The sequence below is a fragment of the Cherax quadricarinatus genome, chromosome 40 (assembly GCF_038502225.1).
Source record: "Cherax quadricarinatus isolate ZL_2023a chromosome 40, ASM3850222v1, whole genome shotgun sequence".
NCBI lineage: Eukaryota > Metazoa > Arthropoda > Malacostraca > Decapoda > Parastacidae > Cherax > Cherax quadricarinatus.
Window position 1 is genome coordinate 7,551,812 of NC_091331.1, and position 17,472 is coordinate 7,569,283.

Here is a 17,472-nt window from a genome sequence, read left to right on the forward strand (position 1 = left end):
GAGAGGCTGGTGACAGTAGTTAGACACGCTGTCTGGCCGGGCCACGGATATGTCATGCAGAATAGGTAAAATTGGCCAATTAGCAAAAACTCATTTAAAATAGTCCTTTCTAAAATTTTCCCTTATACGTTTAAAGATATATTTTTTCACTTATGTTAATGTATAAAATAATTTTGTACCAAAAGCACTTTAGAAAACTTACCTAACCTTTTTATAACAAGCGCAATTTAATTTAGCCTAATCCAACTAAATATATTTTAAATAAGTTTACAATAATTTAATAATGAACAAAAACAATGAAAAATATTTTTTTCGTTAACTTCAGAATGATTTTTGCGAAATTATTACATAAATTTTTTTTCGCTTACCTTATTCGGCAAGAAAAACGTTGCTATATAAGCCAAAATAGCAAGTTTTACCTATTCCGCACGACAGATACATACCGGAACAGCGACGTACCGTCCATGTTACTATTCTACTTCGTTTATAGTGTACGGTCTCTCTTACAATATCTCTGCCACTCCTTTCAAAGTCCAGCTCCGTCTAGAGCATAACTACCACCTACCAGGATTTCACCCACAATACTCGCCTAACACTCTGCTAAATATTTTCTTCTTGGTGAGCACAAGAAACAGACGCAAAGGAAACTTGACACTTCGTCTCGATCTTCCACTGGACTGAACACGAGTCTTTCCGCGTCTGAGTCAGTGGCTGCTGAACTAAGACATTTGCCTGCACAAATAAAATGCTTGTAGAAATTTTTTGTCCAATAAAACACTTAACCTAACTTTTCTAACCAAGTACATAATAGTGTTTAGTTAGTGTGAGGGAACTTGCAGCAATGACACTAAACTTGTTAGTTTACTAGGAATAAGGACTGTTAAGTATGGAAGAATTATTCATTTAGGCCCTGACACCAGTGCTGTTGAAATTCTTCAAATAGGGACTAATGTAACCTTCCCGGTGTAAATACACTGTATGATGCTCACCTATCACTGTGTAATACTATGTACATGGTTGTATTTCTCCTCAAATTTTATGGGATTTATTTATTCATTTTCTCTTGCGTGGCTGGGTTAGCGGATGGCTGGGTTAGCAGGTGGCTGGGTTAGCGGAAGGCTGGGTTAGCGGATGGCTGGGTTAGCAGGTGGCTGGGTTAGCGGAAGGCTGGGTTAGCGGATGGCTGGGTTAGCGGATGGCGGGGTTAGCGGGTGGCTGGGTTAGCAGGTGGCTGGGTTAGCGGATGGCTGGGTTAGCGGGTGGCTGGGTTAGCGGATGGCTGGGTTAGCGGATGGCTGGGTTAGCGAGTGGCTCGGTTAGCGGATGGCTGGGTTAGCAGGTGGCTGGGTTAGCGGATGGCTGGGTTAGCGGATGGCTGGGTTAGCGGATGGCTAGGTTAGCGGATGGCTGGGTTAGCGGATGGCTGGGTTAGCGGGTGGCTGGGTTAGCGGATGGCTGGGTTAGCGGATGGCTGGGTTAGCGGATGGCGGGGTTAGCGGGTGGCTGGGTTAGCGGATGGCTGGGTTAGCAGATGGCTAGGTTAGCGAGTGGCTCGGTTAGCGGATGGCTGGGTTAGCGGATGGCTGGGTTAGCGGATGGCTGGGTTAGCAGATGGCTGGGTTAGCGGATGGCTGGGTTAGCAAATGGCTGGGTTAGCGGACGGCTGGGTTAGCGGATGGCTGGGTTAGCGGATGGCTGGGTTAGCGGATGGCTGGGTTAGCGGGTGGCTGGGTTAGCGGATGGCTGGGTTAGCGGATGGCTGGGTTAGCGGATGGCTGGGTTAGCGGATGGCTGGGTTAGCGGATGGCTGGGTTAGCAGGTGGTTGGGTTAGCAGATGGCTGGGTTAGCGGATGGCTGGGTTAGCAGGTGGCTGGGTTAGCGGATGGCTGGGTTAGCGGGTGGCTGGGTTAGCGGATGGCTGGGTTAGCGGATGGCTGGGTTAGCGGATGGCTGGGTTAGCGGATGGCTGGGTTAGCGGATGGCTGGGTTAGCGGATGGCTGGGTTAGCGGATGGCTGGGTTAGTGGATGACTGGGTTAGGGGATGGCTGGGTTAGCGGATGGCTGGGTTAGCGGATGGCTGGGTTAGCGGGTGGGTGGGTTAGCGGACGGCTGGGTTAGCGGATGGCTGGGTTAGCGGATGGCTGGGTTAGCGGATGGCTGGGTTAGCGGATGGCTGGGTTAGCGGGTGGCTGGGTTAGCGGATGGCTGGGTTAGCGGGTGGCTGGGTTAGTGGATGGCTGGGTTAGTGGGTGGCTGGGTTAGCTGGTGGCTGGGTTAGTGGATGGCTTGGTTAGCGGATGGTTGGGTTAGCAGATGGTTGGGTTAGCTGGTGGCTGGGTTAGTGGATGGCTGGGTTAGCGGGTGGTTGGGTTAGCTGGTGGCTGGGTTAGTGGATGGCTGGGTTAGCGGGTGGCTGGGTTAGCGGATGGCTGGGTTAGCGGGTGGCTGGGTTAGTGGATGGCTGGGTTAGTGGGTGGCTGGGTTAACTGGTGGCTGGGTTAGTGGATGGCTTGGTTAGCGGATGGTTGGGTTAGCAGGTGGTTGGGTTAGCTGGTGGCTGGGTTAGTGGATGGCTGGGTTAGCGGGTGGCTGGGTTAGCGGATGGCTGGGTTAGCGGATGGCTGGGTTAGCGGGTGGCTGGGTTAGCGGATGGCTGGGTTAGCGGGTGGCTGGGTTAGTGGATGGCTGGGTTAGTGGGTGGCTGGGTTAGCTGGTGGCTGGGTTAGTGGATGGCTTGGTTAGCGGATGGTTGGGTTAGCAGGTGGTTGGGTTAGCTGGTGGCTGGGTTAGTGGATGGCTGGGTTAGCGGGTGGTTGGGTTAGCTGGTGGCTGGGTTAGTGGATGGCTGGGTTAGCGGGTGGCTGGGTTAGCGGATGGCTGGGTTAGCGGGTGGCTGGGTTAGTGGATGGCTGGGTTAGTGGGTGGCTGGGTTAACTGGTGGCTGGGTTAGTGGATGGCTTGGTTAGCGGATGGTTGGGTTAGCAGGTGGTTGGGTTAGCTGGTGGCTGGGTTAGTGGATGGCTGGGTTAGCGGGTGGCTGGGTTAGCGGATGGCTGGGTTAGCGGGTGGCTGGGTTAGTGGATGGCTGGGTTAGTGGGTGGCTGGGTTAGCGGATGGCTGGGTTAGCGGATGGCTGGGTTAGTGGGTGGCTGGGTTAGCGGATGGCTGGGTCAGCGGGTGGCTGGGTTAGCGGATGGCTGGGTTAGCGGGTGGCTGGGTTAGCGAATGGCTGGGTTAGCAGGTGGTTGGGTTAGCGGATGGTTGGGTTAGCGGGTGGCTGGGTTAGCGGGTGGCTGGGTTAGCGGGTGGCTGGGTTAGCGGATGGCTGGGTTAGCGGGTAGCTGGGTTAGCGGATGGCTGGGTTAGCAGGTGGTTGGGTTAGCGGATGGCTGGGTTAGCGGGTGGCTGGGTTAGCGGATGGCTGGGTTAGCAGGTGGCTGAGTTAGCGGATGGCTGGGTTAGCGGGTGGCTGGGTTAGCGGATGGCTGGGTTATCGGGTGACTGGGTTAGCACGCATGTTACAATTTATGAGTCTTCATCATTAATCTTGTATTTGGGTTCTCATATAAATATTTAAACTATTTAAGCCAAAATCGCAGGAGGAAAGAGGAGTGATTGGTGGAATGATGAAGTAAAGGGTGTGATAAAAGAGAAAAAGTTAGCTTATGAGAGGTTTTTACGAAGCAGAAGTATTATAAGAAGAGTAGAGTATATGGAGAGTAAAAGAAAGGTAAAGAGAGTGGTGAGAGAGTGCAAAAGGAAAACAGATGATAGAGTAGGAGAGGCACTGTCAAGAAATTTTAATGAAAATAAGAAAAAGAATTACAGTTAAACAAATTAAGAAAGCCTAGAGAACAAATGGATTTGTCAGTTAAAAACAGAGTAGGGGAGTTAGTAGATGGGGAGATGGAGGTTTTGGGTAGATGGCGAGAATATTTTGAGGAACTTTTAAATGTCGACGAAGAAAGGGAGGCGGTAATTTCATGCACTGGCCAGGGATGTATACCATCTTTAAGGAGTGAAGAAGAACAGGATGTGAGTATGGGGGAGGTGCGTGAGGCATTACGTAGAATGAAACGGGTAAAGCAGCTGGAACTGATGGGATCATGACAGAAATGTTAAAAGCAGGGGGTTATATAGTGTTGGAGTGGTTGGTATTTTTGTTTAATAAATGTATGAAAGAGGGGAAGGTACCTAGGGATTGGCGGAGAGCATGTATAGTCCCTTTATATAAAGGGAAGGGGGACAAAAGAGATTGTAAAAATTATAGAGGAATAAGTTTACTGAGTATACCAGGAAAAGTGTACGGTAGGGTTATAATTGAAAGAATTAGAGGTAAGACAGAATGTAGGATTGCGGATGAGCAAGGAGGTTTCAGAGTGGGTAGGGTATGTGTAGATCAAGTGTTTACATTGAAGCATATATGTGAACAGTATTTAAATAAGGGTAGGGAAGTTTTTATTGCATTTATGGATTTAGAAAAGGCATATAATAGAGTGGATAAGGGAGGAATGTGGCAGATATTGCAAGTATATGGAATAGGTGGTAAGTTACTAAATGCTGTAAAGAGTTTTTATGAGGATAGTGAGACTCAGGTTAGGGTGTGAAGAAGAGAGGGAGAATACTTCCCGGTAAAAGTAGGTCTTAGTCAGGGATGTGTAATGTCACCATGGTTGTTTAATATATTTATAGGTGGGGTTGTAAAAGAAGTAAATGCTAGGGTGTTCGGGAGAGGGGTGGGATTAAATTATGGGGAATCCAATACATAATGGGAATTGACACAGTTACTTTTTGCTGATGATACTCTGCTTATGGAAGATTCTAAAGAAAAATTACAAAGGTTAGTAGATGAGTTTGGGAGTGTGTGTAAAGGTAGAAAGTTGAAAGTGAACATAGAAAAGAGTAAGGTGATGAGGGTATCAAATGATTTAGATAAATAAAAATTGGATATCATATTGGGGAGGAGAATGGAAGAAGTGAATGTTTTCAGATACTTGGGAGTTGACGTGTCGGCGGATGGATTTATGAAGGATGAGGTTAATCATAGAATTGATGAAGTCAAAAAGGTGAGTGGTGCGTTGAGGTATATGTGGAGACAAAAAACGTTATCTATGGAGGCAAAGAAGGGAATGTATGAAAGTATAGTAGTACCAACACTCTTATATGGGTGTGAAGCTTGGGTTGTGAATGCAGCAGCGAGGAGGCGGTTGGAGGCAGTGGAGATGTCCTGTCTAAGGGCAATGTGTGGTGTAAATATTATGCAGAAAATTCGGAGCGTGGAAATTAGGAGAAGGTGTCGAGTTAATAAAAGTATTAGTCAGAGGGCTGAAGAGGGGTTGTTGAGGTGGTTTGGTCATTTAGAGAGAATGGATCAAAGTAGAATGACATGGAGAGCATTTAAATCTGTAGGGGAAGGAAGACGGGGTAGGGGTCGTCCTCGAAAAGGTTGGAAGGAAGGGGTAAGGGAGGTTTTTTGGGCGAGGGGCTTGGAGTTCCAGCAGGCATGCGTGAGCGTGCTGGATAGGAGTGAATGGAGACGAATGGTATTTGGGACCTGACGATCTGTTGGAGTGTGAGCAGGGTAATATTTAGTGAAGGGATTCAGGGAAACCGGTTATTTTTATATAGTCGGACTTGAGTCCTGGAAATGGGAAGTACAATGCCTGCACTCTAAAGGAAGAGTTTCGGTATATTACCAGTTTGGAGGGATATGTTGTGTATCTTTATACGTATATGCTTCTAAACTGTTGTGTTCTGAGCACCTCTGCAAAAACAGTGATTATGTGTGAGTGAGGTGAAAGTGTTGAATGATGAAAATATTTTCTTTTTGGGGATTTTCTTTCTGGTCACCCTGCCTCGGTGGGAGACGGCCGACATATATATATATATATATATATATATATATATATATATATATATATATATATATATATATATATATATATATATATATATATATATATATGCAAAAAAACCACTGTGTAAGAATAGAGAAACTCCAAGCGCTTTTGTGACTACTCACATTGGAATTTCTCTATTCTTTCATAGTGGTTGTTTTGCATATTCTGAAATCACCTGTTTACTGTGATATTACTGCATATATATATATATATATATATATATATATATATATATATATATATATATATATATATATATATATATATATATATATATATATATATAAGACAAAATACGTTGACAAAACATTCACAAAAATACAATAGAAAGTAAAACAACCTAGTTAACAACTCAGAGCTACATTTCGAATACTTCGTCCAGCTCCCAGGCAGTGGGCCGCGTGCCCAGAATGCTGCAGGCATTTCCTCTCTGGATCGCAACACTGAGTCTCTGAAAGAGGAAGCTGGTCACCCTGTGGTCCTTGGTTTCTATGATGAGCTTTTCACCCAGCTCTTTGAGGAACTTTAGTGCACACTTGCCCCATGCTCCAAGGGTCTCCGACCCAATTGGGATGAAGTTATAGCAAGGGGGAAGGTCTTCATATTTGCGGATCTTCTGGGTCTCCCTGTGGCTGGCAGCTCCATCCCCTTCAGCTATGGCGTGTGGCAAGTAGGTGTCTGCCAATGTGGAGGCACAGGTGTAGTCCCAGGCAATCTGCTTTCCATCCTTCCAGGGTAGCATAGTGGCCCCATCATGACGCTTTTGACAATATATATATATATATATATATATATATATATATATATATATATATATATATATATATATATAATGTGTGTGTGTGTAAATTAATGAAACCATTAATCTAAAGTTCGAGAATTTCGGGAGATAACCCGCGCTGGATGGCGGCATCAATTCCTTAATAACTTTTCTTTATATAAAATTTGATTTCTTCTCCCCTTGTCTTACGAGCCAGTCTCGACGGTGAACTAGATCGCATGCGAGGTACATTCCCTTTGAGTAATTTCTATAACTATCTGCTGTTTATGGCCCCAAAGATTATTTTAACTGTGTCACTATCGTAGGTCTGCTCACCCTTGAGTTGGCAGGGGCACTCATAATCTCTTTTGGCCATGCGATGTTCTGCTCTCCTGCGCTTTAGAAAATGAGTGAACGTTATTGTCATGCATATATTCAGCACAAAGCCTGGAAAATGTGGCAGGGAATCTCAATATCACCAGGGTGTCTCCGAGCGGAGCTTGATGTTCCTTGTTGGAGATTACACCAAAGAATGTTAAACGATGTGGGCAACTTTGTTGGTACATTCTTGCACCTAGCATTCCCTGTGAACGGAGGGGACCAGCACCAGCGAGTTTGGGGACAGCACTGTATGATGAGATATTTCATTTGATGATATAAAATAGTGACGTGTCAACTATTTATGCTATTGTGTTCTGTTTGTATGGTTGTACGTTCACTTGCTGGATTATTGGCATTGCTCTATAAACTCGCCTCTTTGGGCAAAATCTAAAATCTACCGGATGGACCTGTAAGCCAGAGGAAAGCTTCGCTCAGATGATCGAAGCTCTAATGAGCAAGTCATTATGTGACTAAGACTCATTGTGGGAAGAAATTTTTCCCTTTCTCCTGGTAAACTGAATAAGCTCCTTCTGGCATTCTACCAACTATACGCTTCGCTTAATCTCCTAAACGGTGGTAGTCGCTTCGTCTAGCGAAGATGTGTAAGTTACTAAAGGACAACCAAGACAGTACAGGTAACTCAAACCACTTGTTCCTACCTGTATGGCAGCAGTCACTTCGCTGTGACACCTCTGTTAACAGCAGCGCACGTCAGCAGTTGCTTCTTGCCGCACCAGGGGCATAAGGTCAACGGCAATACTTAACGAGTCATGAAAAAGGCCTGAGTCAATTGATTTTTTTACCCCTGACGAACGCAGCAAGCAAACGTAATGAGCAGGCTTAGGTTTTTGCCACATTATGAAAGTGCTGGGAGGAGGTGGAGCCTTGAAGATTCAGTCTTGTGAGTACGACTCATACGAAGTCAGTACTTCACATTCAGCAGACTTGGAGTCCTCCACATGATTCCGAGAAACCTTCGTAAACGTTGTATTTACCAACGGTGTTGACTTTTATGATGCCTGGCTTTTATGATGCCTGGCTTTTATAGTGCCTGGCTTTTATGGTACCTGGTTTTTATGGTGCCTGGCTTTTATGATGGTCTGGCCTAGTAGTGCCACCTCTTCCCATACAAAACCTGGTTGCAGAATATGCTTTGAGACGACGTTGCACTCTGCAGAGATTTATCAAGTCGTGAGTTGATAAAATTCCGCATAGAGCGACACGGCTACTATGACAGCTTCTGCTGTCGTGTCCTTAATTAGGCGAAGCGTAACTCGTTTTAAGTAATCTGAATACAGAAAATCAGTTTCCGTCCACTATTTATCCTTACCCAATTTAGCTACCCAGTTCCTCGAGCACCTAACAAAGATATATTACCACTACATTCAAAAATTATAGTTACTGACAATCTGTTCCATCAGGCATTTAAGTGGGAAGGAAATATAGTGACTTTTATGGTTGAATACTGAAAGTCACATCATTCTGGTTGGAACAATTCACTATTCACTTTTCGGAAAGGAGACTTCTGATGTCGTTTCTGGCCGTCCTGGACCATTATCAAGTCACTCTTTGGTCCATGATGGACCAAAGAGCCGTCAAAAAAAAAAAATCTCCTCCCACTTTTCGACAGTCGGTTCTGTTGAGTGGTAGTTAGATGGGATTAAAAACTTTGCGATTACTTTGAAAAAATGTGATAGAGTTTCCCTGCAAATGAACGTGAACTGTTACTTGACTCAGTCATCAGGTATATCCATCTGTTTCTGCAAAACACAGACAAAAAAATAAACGCACTCTATTTAGTCTTAGAAAATAAAACGAGTAACCTGTAAAATGGGGTGGGGGAGGGTGTTATGATTAGAGTAGTCAAACTGGTGGTTTTGAGAGACCTTGTTTACTGCCGTCATCAGCCCGCTAGCTCTCACGTTATCAAATTTTCTCTTCCTGAGTCCGGTATCTGTGTGAGGAAACTTGTATTGAAAGTGAGATGATTTTCAGTTTCAAGATTTGACTAATTACTATTATTATTATTATTATTATTATTATTATTATTATTATTATTATTATTATTATTATTATTATTATTATTATTATTATTACAAATTTTTGTAAATCGTCCTGCTCCATTTCTGAGTGACTAGAAGTCACACACTGAATATTAAAATGTAACTAGATATAGTACTGTCGCTGCGTGATCCAAGAAAGTTATTCGCCGTATCCATAATGTCTGCCTCATCTACCTCAGAGTGCAGTGTGTGATAAAATGGTTTTGAAAACAGACAAGTTGAAGAATGAGACACTTTTGCAACATTTGGAAATTTTTACTGAGGCAACGTTACGCTAGCCATTGGCTTCTTCAGTCCAATACAGAGAAGAACTGTGGTAGAAGAGGAGGAGTTTGTGGTATTCAGTCCCTCATCCTGGAGTCATTGAGTTCAGTCCATCAGTTTTGAAGAAAGAACAGCATATGCAGCCAGGTATACATTCCTGATTCAATTAAATATCAGCGTTGACGTTTAGAAGCCGACCACTAAGAGGCATCCACAAGTTATCACATGGAAACTAATATCCAAGGGTTTTTTTTTTTCAATTTAAAAATGAAAGAGAAAAGATTGGCACCTACACAGTCCAAAAATGAATTCGAATCTCCCATTTTAAAGTTTAAAGCCAATCGGAAGAGGCATTCTCTTGTTATCTCTGATTGTAGGAATATTAACTAGAACCCGATTAGAAGAGGCTTTATATAGTTTTCTAAAATCCAAGAGAGGTTAATATAAACTGACCAGAAGGTATTTGCACAATCCAGAAGTTGCATAAATGTTCTTGTCTCATTATAATATACTAGCTTCGGAAATTTGAAGCTGATCGAAAGAGGCATTCTCAAGTTTTAAACGAAAACCTGGAAGAAGAAAAAACAAATCAGGCAACCACTTGAAGGTAGCCACTGGGGGATACCTAAATAGCAGTAATTGCCGTTATTATGGCTGATCTACCCCTTCCCCTCCCATCCCCTTCCCTCCCCTCACCCTCTCCTGTATTACGTAACCCCCTCTACCCCCTCTTTTTCCTCCTCTCATCACTTCCCCGCTCCCCCCTCATCTTCTCCCTTTCGTATCCCCCCCTTCTCTCCCTTTTTCCTTCCCTTTGCCCCCCGCCTCCTCTTCCTCACTTTACCCACTTATGGTACATTAGGTCTCTAATTACTTTAAAATACTACGATACAGAAACTCAAAGTAAACACAACAAGATTAATTAAATGAAATTCAATGTTTATTGCGGTTAAAAATTTTTTTTTAATAAACAAAATGGATTTAGGAATTACGGCAGCAAAAAATTTCTAAGCCAGGCTCACTAAATAACTTCGTTAATAGTTATAACACAGCTGAATAACGCTAAAAAGAATGTGGTGGAACTTAGCTGAAGTGAACAGTGGCTCGGACAGGTTGCAGTCTACTGTTAACATAATGCAAAGAATAGCGTGTGGGTTAATCACTGCAAATCTCGTCTAGTCAGCTCACTGTCCAGACGTGCTGATAGCCCCCTTTTATTTGTTATTTACTTATATAAAAGTGATACATCAGAAGTGTGCTGCTACGTTATTCTGTATTAGTTACACAGTAGGAGTAAGAGTCAGCTATGTTTTGCTGTCACTGCTCAACAAGACAGGAAAAAAGCGGCCTGAACGTCGTCACTTCTCCACCTCAAGCTACGCAGGTACCACTAGTTTAATTCACCTGGCAGAATGTATACGTAGTTTATACCTTTATTTCTTGAAAGTAAAACTATTAAACTAATTTTCTCTAGATCAAAAATAAGGGTGATACGATGGTCCGTAATATTATTAGTAATAAAGCTAAGAATAGTCTGGTAAATGGACACGTGTAATATAACATATAAACAAGTGATCGACTTCCTAGTGAGCAAACCAGGCAGATAACCACCAGTATCATCAGGATTGATTTAACAGAAGGTCGTCACGTATGTATGTTGTATGTGGTTTCCTGGGATGGTCGTCTGCTATAGTCCGGCGTGTATGATGACCCACTCAGATTTCTGTGACTCCTGACACGACTTAACCTATTAAAACAACACTACGAAAATAGCTGCTTTGTAGAGTGAGTCAACGTCTTGACTCAGGTTTAAGATCAGATCAGATATAATAAGTACAGACTATTTTTTTGATCGCACTCATTTCACCTCTCTTCCCCCCCCCTCTTTCTCTTCTTCCTCTCTCTCTCTCTCTCTCTCTCTCTCTCTCACACACACACCCCTCTTCTCTCTCTCTCTTCCCCTTCTCTCTCCAACCTCTCTTCCTCCGCCTTCTTTATCTTACTCTTTCTTTGCTCCTCATTCTGCCGCCATTCCCTCTCTCTTATTTCCCCCCTCCCTCTATATCTCCACTCGTCAGATCTTTCCTTACACCCCTTTATCCCTTCATCCCTTGTCTCTTCCTCCCTCTCCTTCCCTCTCTCCTTCCCTCACTCCGCCTCTCCTTTTCTCCCTCACTTCTCCTCTCCCTCTTTCTCTCTTGAATATCTTTCTCTACCATTTTATAAACCTGAATCTTCTTTCCTTCCATATTTATTCGTGTTATTATTTATTTCTATCATATTTCATTATTTCCTTCTTTATTATTTAACCTCTTTTCCATTTTTTCATTATTCGTCAGACTTTGACTCAGTATTTTCAAAAGTCTCACATCTCTAAATATGTCAGAGTCAATAAAATTACTCTGGATGTCAAAGGTCACCGAGGATACCTTTCTTGCGGTCAGAGGTCATAAAGATTACCTTCATGGGTCAGAAGTTAGAAAGATTATTTTATTAGAGGGTCACTGGTCAGAAAGATTACTTTATTGGAGGGTTACAGGTCAGAAAGATTACTTTATTGGAGGGTCACAGGTCAGAAAGATTGCTTTACTAGAGGGTCACAGGTCAGAAAGATTACTTTATTGGAGAGTCACAGGTCAGAAAGAATACTTTATTGGAGGGTCACAGGCCAGAAAAATTACTTTACTGGAGGGTCACAGGCCAGAAAGACTACTTTATTGGAGGGTCACAGGTCAGAAAGACTACTATACTGGAGGGTCACAGGTCAGAAAGAACACTTTATTGGAGGGTCACAGGTCAGAAAGACTACTTTACTGGAGGGTCACAGGTCAGAAAGATTACTTTACTAGAGGGTCACAGGTCAGAAAGATTACTTTATTGGAGAGTCACAGGTCAGAAAGAACACTTTATTGGAGGGTCACAGGTCAGAAAGACTACTTTACTGGAGGGTCACTGGTCAGAAAGATTACTTTATTAGAGGGTAAGAAAGATTATCTTTATTGGAGAGTCAGTCGTTATCGAAATCAATACAGATTTAAGCTCTAATCCTCCAGTTTTATTTTAGAATAAATCTGAAAGATAACTCAAATATCTTTACTCACCCCATACCCACACACCCCACTCCCCCACACCACTCCCACACCTCACTCCCACTCCAACTCCCACAATCCCACTCCCACAGATTTAATCATCTCCAAAATTTCGAGTTTAAAAAAATATGATTGAAAAAAATATATACAACATATCAAGTAGAAATATTGACAGTTTTTTTTACTCTTTGTTTAATGCGGGAAGAAACTCTGTCAATGTTTGTGGAACCAAAGTATTTAAACTTTGATTTGATTGACACATCTTTTGAAAAAAAGTTAAATGTCAGTCTGGGGAGATATTTAAGGTAACAACTGAGACTTGAAGTATTATTTTTTTTTTTGAGAAATAAACTGTATTGAGAAATATAATGTCTTGAGGAATGAGCTGTCTTGAGAAATAAACTTTTTGATAAATAAACTTCCTTGAGAAATAAACTGTCTTGAGAAAGAAACTTCCTTGGGAAATAAACTGTCTTGAGAAATAAACTTCCTTGATAAATAAATTGTCTTTAAAAATAAACTATCTTAAGAAACAAACTGCCTTTAGAAATGCACTTCCTTCAGAAATAAACTGTCTTGAGAGAAATAAACTGTCTTGAGAAATAAACTTCCTTAAGAAATAAACTTTCTTGAGAAAGAAACTGTCTTGAGAAATAAACTTCCTTAAGAAATAAACTTTCTTGAGAAAGAAACTGTCTTGAGAAATAAACTTCCTTAAGAAATAAACTTTCTTGAGAAAAAAACTGTCTTGAGAAATAAACTTCCTTAAGAAATAAACTTTCTTGAGAAAGAAACTGTCTTGAGAAATAAACTTCCTTAAGAAATAAACTTTCTTGAGAAAGAAACTGTCTTGAGAAATAAACTTCCTTAAGAAATAAACTTTCTTGAGAAAGAAACTGTCTTGAGAAATAAACTTCCTTAAGAAATAAACTTTCTTGAGAAAGAAACTGTCTTGAGAAATAAACTTCCTTAAGACATAAACTTTCATGAGAAAGAAACTGTCTTGAGAAATAAACTTCCTTAAGAAATAAACTTTCATGAGAAAGAAACTGTCTTGAGAAATAAACTTCCTTAAGAAATAAACTTTCTTGAGAAAGAAACTGTCTTGAGAAATAAACTTCCTTAAGAAATAAACTTCCTTAAGAAATAAACTTTCTTGAGAAAGAAACTGTCTTGAGAAATAAACTTCCTTAAGAAATAAACTTTCTTGAGAAAGAAACTGTCTTGAGAAATAAACTTCCTTGAGGAACAAACTTTTATGAAAACCATTCGTAATTTTTTTTTCTTTCAGGCACAATCTGGAATTTCGAATGACTGTGTTATTTTTAATGACGGTTCTATTGGGTATATAAAAAAAAAAGCAAATGAAAGGCAACAAACCTTAATTCTAAACGATGAATAAGACACATGAGCAACATCCTTGATCTCCTGGTTCACCATAAGGGATTAAAACACCTTCATTCAAGGCTAAGGGGCTGAACACCTTCATTAAAGGCTAAGGGGCTGAACACCTTCATTAAAGGCTAAGGGGCTGAACACCTTCGTTAAAGGCTAAGGGGCTGAACACCTTCAATCAAGGCTAAGGGAATGAACACCTTAAATTATGTATTCACTTCTTCCACTGCATGGAAGTCACCTATGTATCTGACTGAAGAAGCCTGCTGTGCAGGCGAAACGTTTCGTCAATAAATGTATCCAAGTGTCGCACATGTGTCTTACCTTTCAGCCTGTCAGTATACCATCTATATAATAATATAAAGATCCTAAACTGCATTTCGCTCAGGAGTGAGTGCAGTCCTGGTCAAAACGTAGAAAATATTATCAGCCTGGCATAGGGGGAATTACCAATAGACCCCTGACTGCCTTCAGCAGGGGTCTATTGGTAGGTCCCCTTATGCCGGTTACATATCTCCCCCAGGTGTTGTGGTACTGTAATATTCCCTCGAGGCTCTTGATCCAGGAAACCGAACCTTTGACCCTCCTACTAATCCCCTTACGTGCTTAGCGCGCCTCTTAGATGTACACTGTCGTCTGGCAGCAGCCAGAGAGACTACCTATTTCAAGATAACTATTTGTGAAGGTTTGTAATCGTGTATTAGTGGTAACTATTTTATTTTAATGTAACTGTGATTGCCTATTTGTAATTACTTCTTTGTAATTACAGGAACAGCGGTGGTACCGTTACATTAATATTTTCCGAAAAATACACTAATCCTGTGTTCATAATTCAGAGCTCCATTAACAGAGATATTATTATTATTATTATTATTATTATTATTATTATTATTATTATTATTATTATTATTATTATTATTATTATTATCATTATCATCATTATTATCATTATCATCATTATTATCATTATCATCATCAACACGATCATCGCCATCATCATCATTATTATTACTATTATATTAATATTAGCACTATTACTGATATTCCTCTTTTAGCCACATTATATAAATTTACTAAAGCTTTGTGAAACTGAAAAAAAAGCGAGCTGGTGTAATTCCAGACAAGGAAAAGAGAGGAAACAACCAGGCAGCACACAGCATCACCTCAACAACGAAGAATGAACTCAAACAGGCAACACTTGTAGTCTGGAGTTGCTCCCTGTGGGAAAAAAAATTTTTTTTTTTTTGCATTTTCGAATGATATACCGTAAGTCATAATACGCTTTTACAGCTCATTTAAAATGTTTCATTATTAAAATAAATAGATTCACACACACTGGAACTAATTTCTGCATGGTTAGGTTTCCTGAAAATCCAATTAGGTAGAGATTTATGGCATACGCCTCTAAACCCACACAGCCTCCCCCTCTGAAAAAATAACTAATTTTAATTTCACTGGCTTTATCTCATTTAAATAATAAAAAATACATATACTTAAAATAATTTATTATTGGAATAATATATGTATGTAGAGTCACTGGGCAGAAACAGTTGTTTGGAGTCAAATTAAATTTTCATATTTTGGAGGAAATGGGTGACGGAGGATCGAGCCTTCATGGTCCTATTTGACCCACTTGGGTTGAGCGTTTCACATTAATAAAAAGGCACAATATTGTGACTTTAACAATACACAAATAACCCGCACATAGGAGAGAGGAGCTGAAGACGACGTTTCGGTCCAATTTGGACCATTTACAAAGTTACATGATTTGTTGAAGTCTCGAGCTTCCTTTAATGTCTTTATTTTGCTGAATAAATAATCTGGAAATTGTGATGTGCTAATCCGCTTCGTTTATGTATAAATTATATGTACATAAAAAATCCCCCGGCTGCCGTAATCCAGAGTAAAAATATAACCTAGCTTTTAGTTTGAATTGAATAATGTAAACGGGATTGTAAACACATTTGAAACTAATCATGATAATCCTTCGCTAATTGTATCTGTATGAGTGTGTTTGTGTTTTATTGTGTATGTGTGTGTGTGTGTGTGTGTGTGTGTGTGTGTGTGTGTGTGTGTGTGTGTGTGTGTGTGTGTGTGTGTGTGTGTGTGTTCTATGTGTGTGTGTTTTGAATGTATATTTGTGTGTGTGTTTGTTTAGGACTGCCCCCCTGTCTCTTTCAGTTATTAAGTTACAATTCCACATAAGACTGTGGACAAACCATACCACGATTGTTTGCAATCGTGTCATAACGATTTCGCGAGTCAAGAGTGTGGACATCTATGTCACGCACCGCGTCCTCACCCACGTTATTTCTTCTTCGTGAACAAGAATTAACATTCGACCTTCGTCACAGCTCATCTTTAAAAAAAAAAGTGTAACAACTGGTCCTCTGTGTTGCTTTAGTGAAAATATCTTCTTTAAATAGCTTTTTTATTTAATGTTTTGTACATTTGCGTTGTTTACGTTGCGTTTAATTTGTGTTTCAGCCGTTTGCGTTGTGTTTAGGCTGTTGTTACAGAGAGACTCTTGACTTTTATTTGCTCCTCAGATTTTCATTCCTCCCAGGTTAGGTAAGATTCGTCAGGAAACAGAATAAGTGTTTCCTGACGTGGGTCTTAGTCATGTGATGACCCGCCACTGGAGATTTTGCTCATCTGACCGAGGCTTACCCCTCAACCCCTTTAAATTTTAAGGTTATAATTATAAACATAGTTATTTCTCCTAGAAGTTGCTACTACATTTTATCCACACACACACACACACACACACACACACACACACACACACACACACACACACACACACACACATTTAACTGGCTCGTTAATAATTGGAAGAGACAATGTGACAACAGCAGCTAACTTTCCCAACAAGGTTCGAATCCCTAGGCCCTAAGGCGACACCTTGCGACAGCCGCCTCAATTATTCATCTCTTCAAGGGTGGTTCCTAGATATCAATGAAAGGCTCTAGCTCCAAGGAATCATAGCTATTCTTTCTTGGATTGAACCTCATTCTTTCTCCTTCCTCAGGTGGAAATAGATCAATAATAATAATAATAATAATAATAATAGTAATAATAATAATAATAATAATAATAATTTAATCTGAATTACAGACAAGAATCACTGTTGCCACATCTAATAAAAACAAATACAATGAATGCCGAGAGGAAGAAATAAATACCTAATTAGGGAGAATTATACCCCAGAATTATCATACAACAATACAGTAATGCCAGATTTTTTAAATATCGCTTTGCGGTGTTGACTGTTGCCTTGCAACACAAGTTGTTGACCTCAAACAGGCAACAGTTCAGGATTATCTGTTTCAGGTTCAACGGAAACCTCTAAACTTGCATGGGGTGAAACAGAGGTGTGCCGTTCACTGGTTCAGGACGAATCGGAACCTCGTCAATGAGACCCATAGCTCAGTTGGTACAGCACTCAGCTCAGCTCGTGGTTCGATCTCCGCTAAGGATGGAAACATTGGGGGCGTGTTTCCTTAAAACACCTGCTGTCCTGGTTTACCTAGCAGTAAGTAGGTACCTGGGTGTTAGTCACCTTACACCTGCTGTCCCTGTTCACCTTCCAGTAAAATAGGTACCATGGTGTTAGAA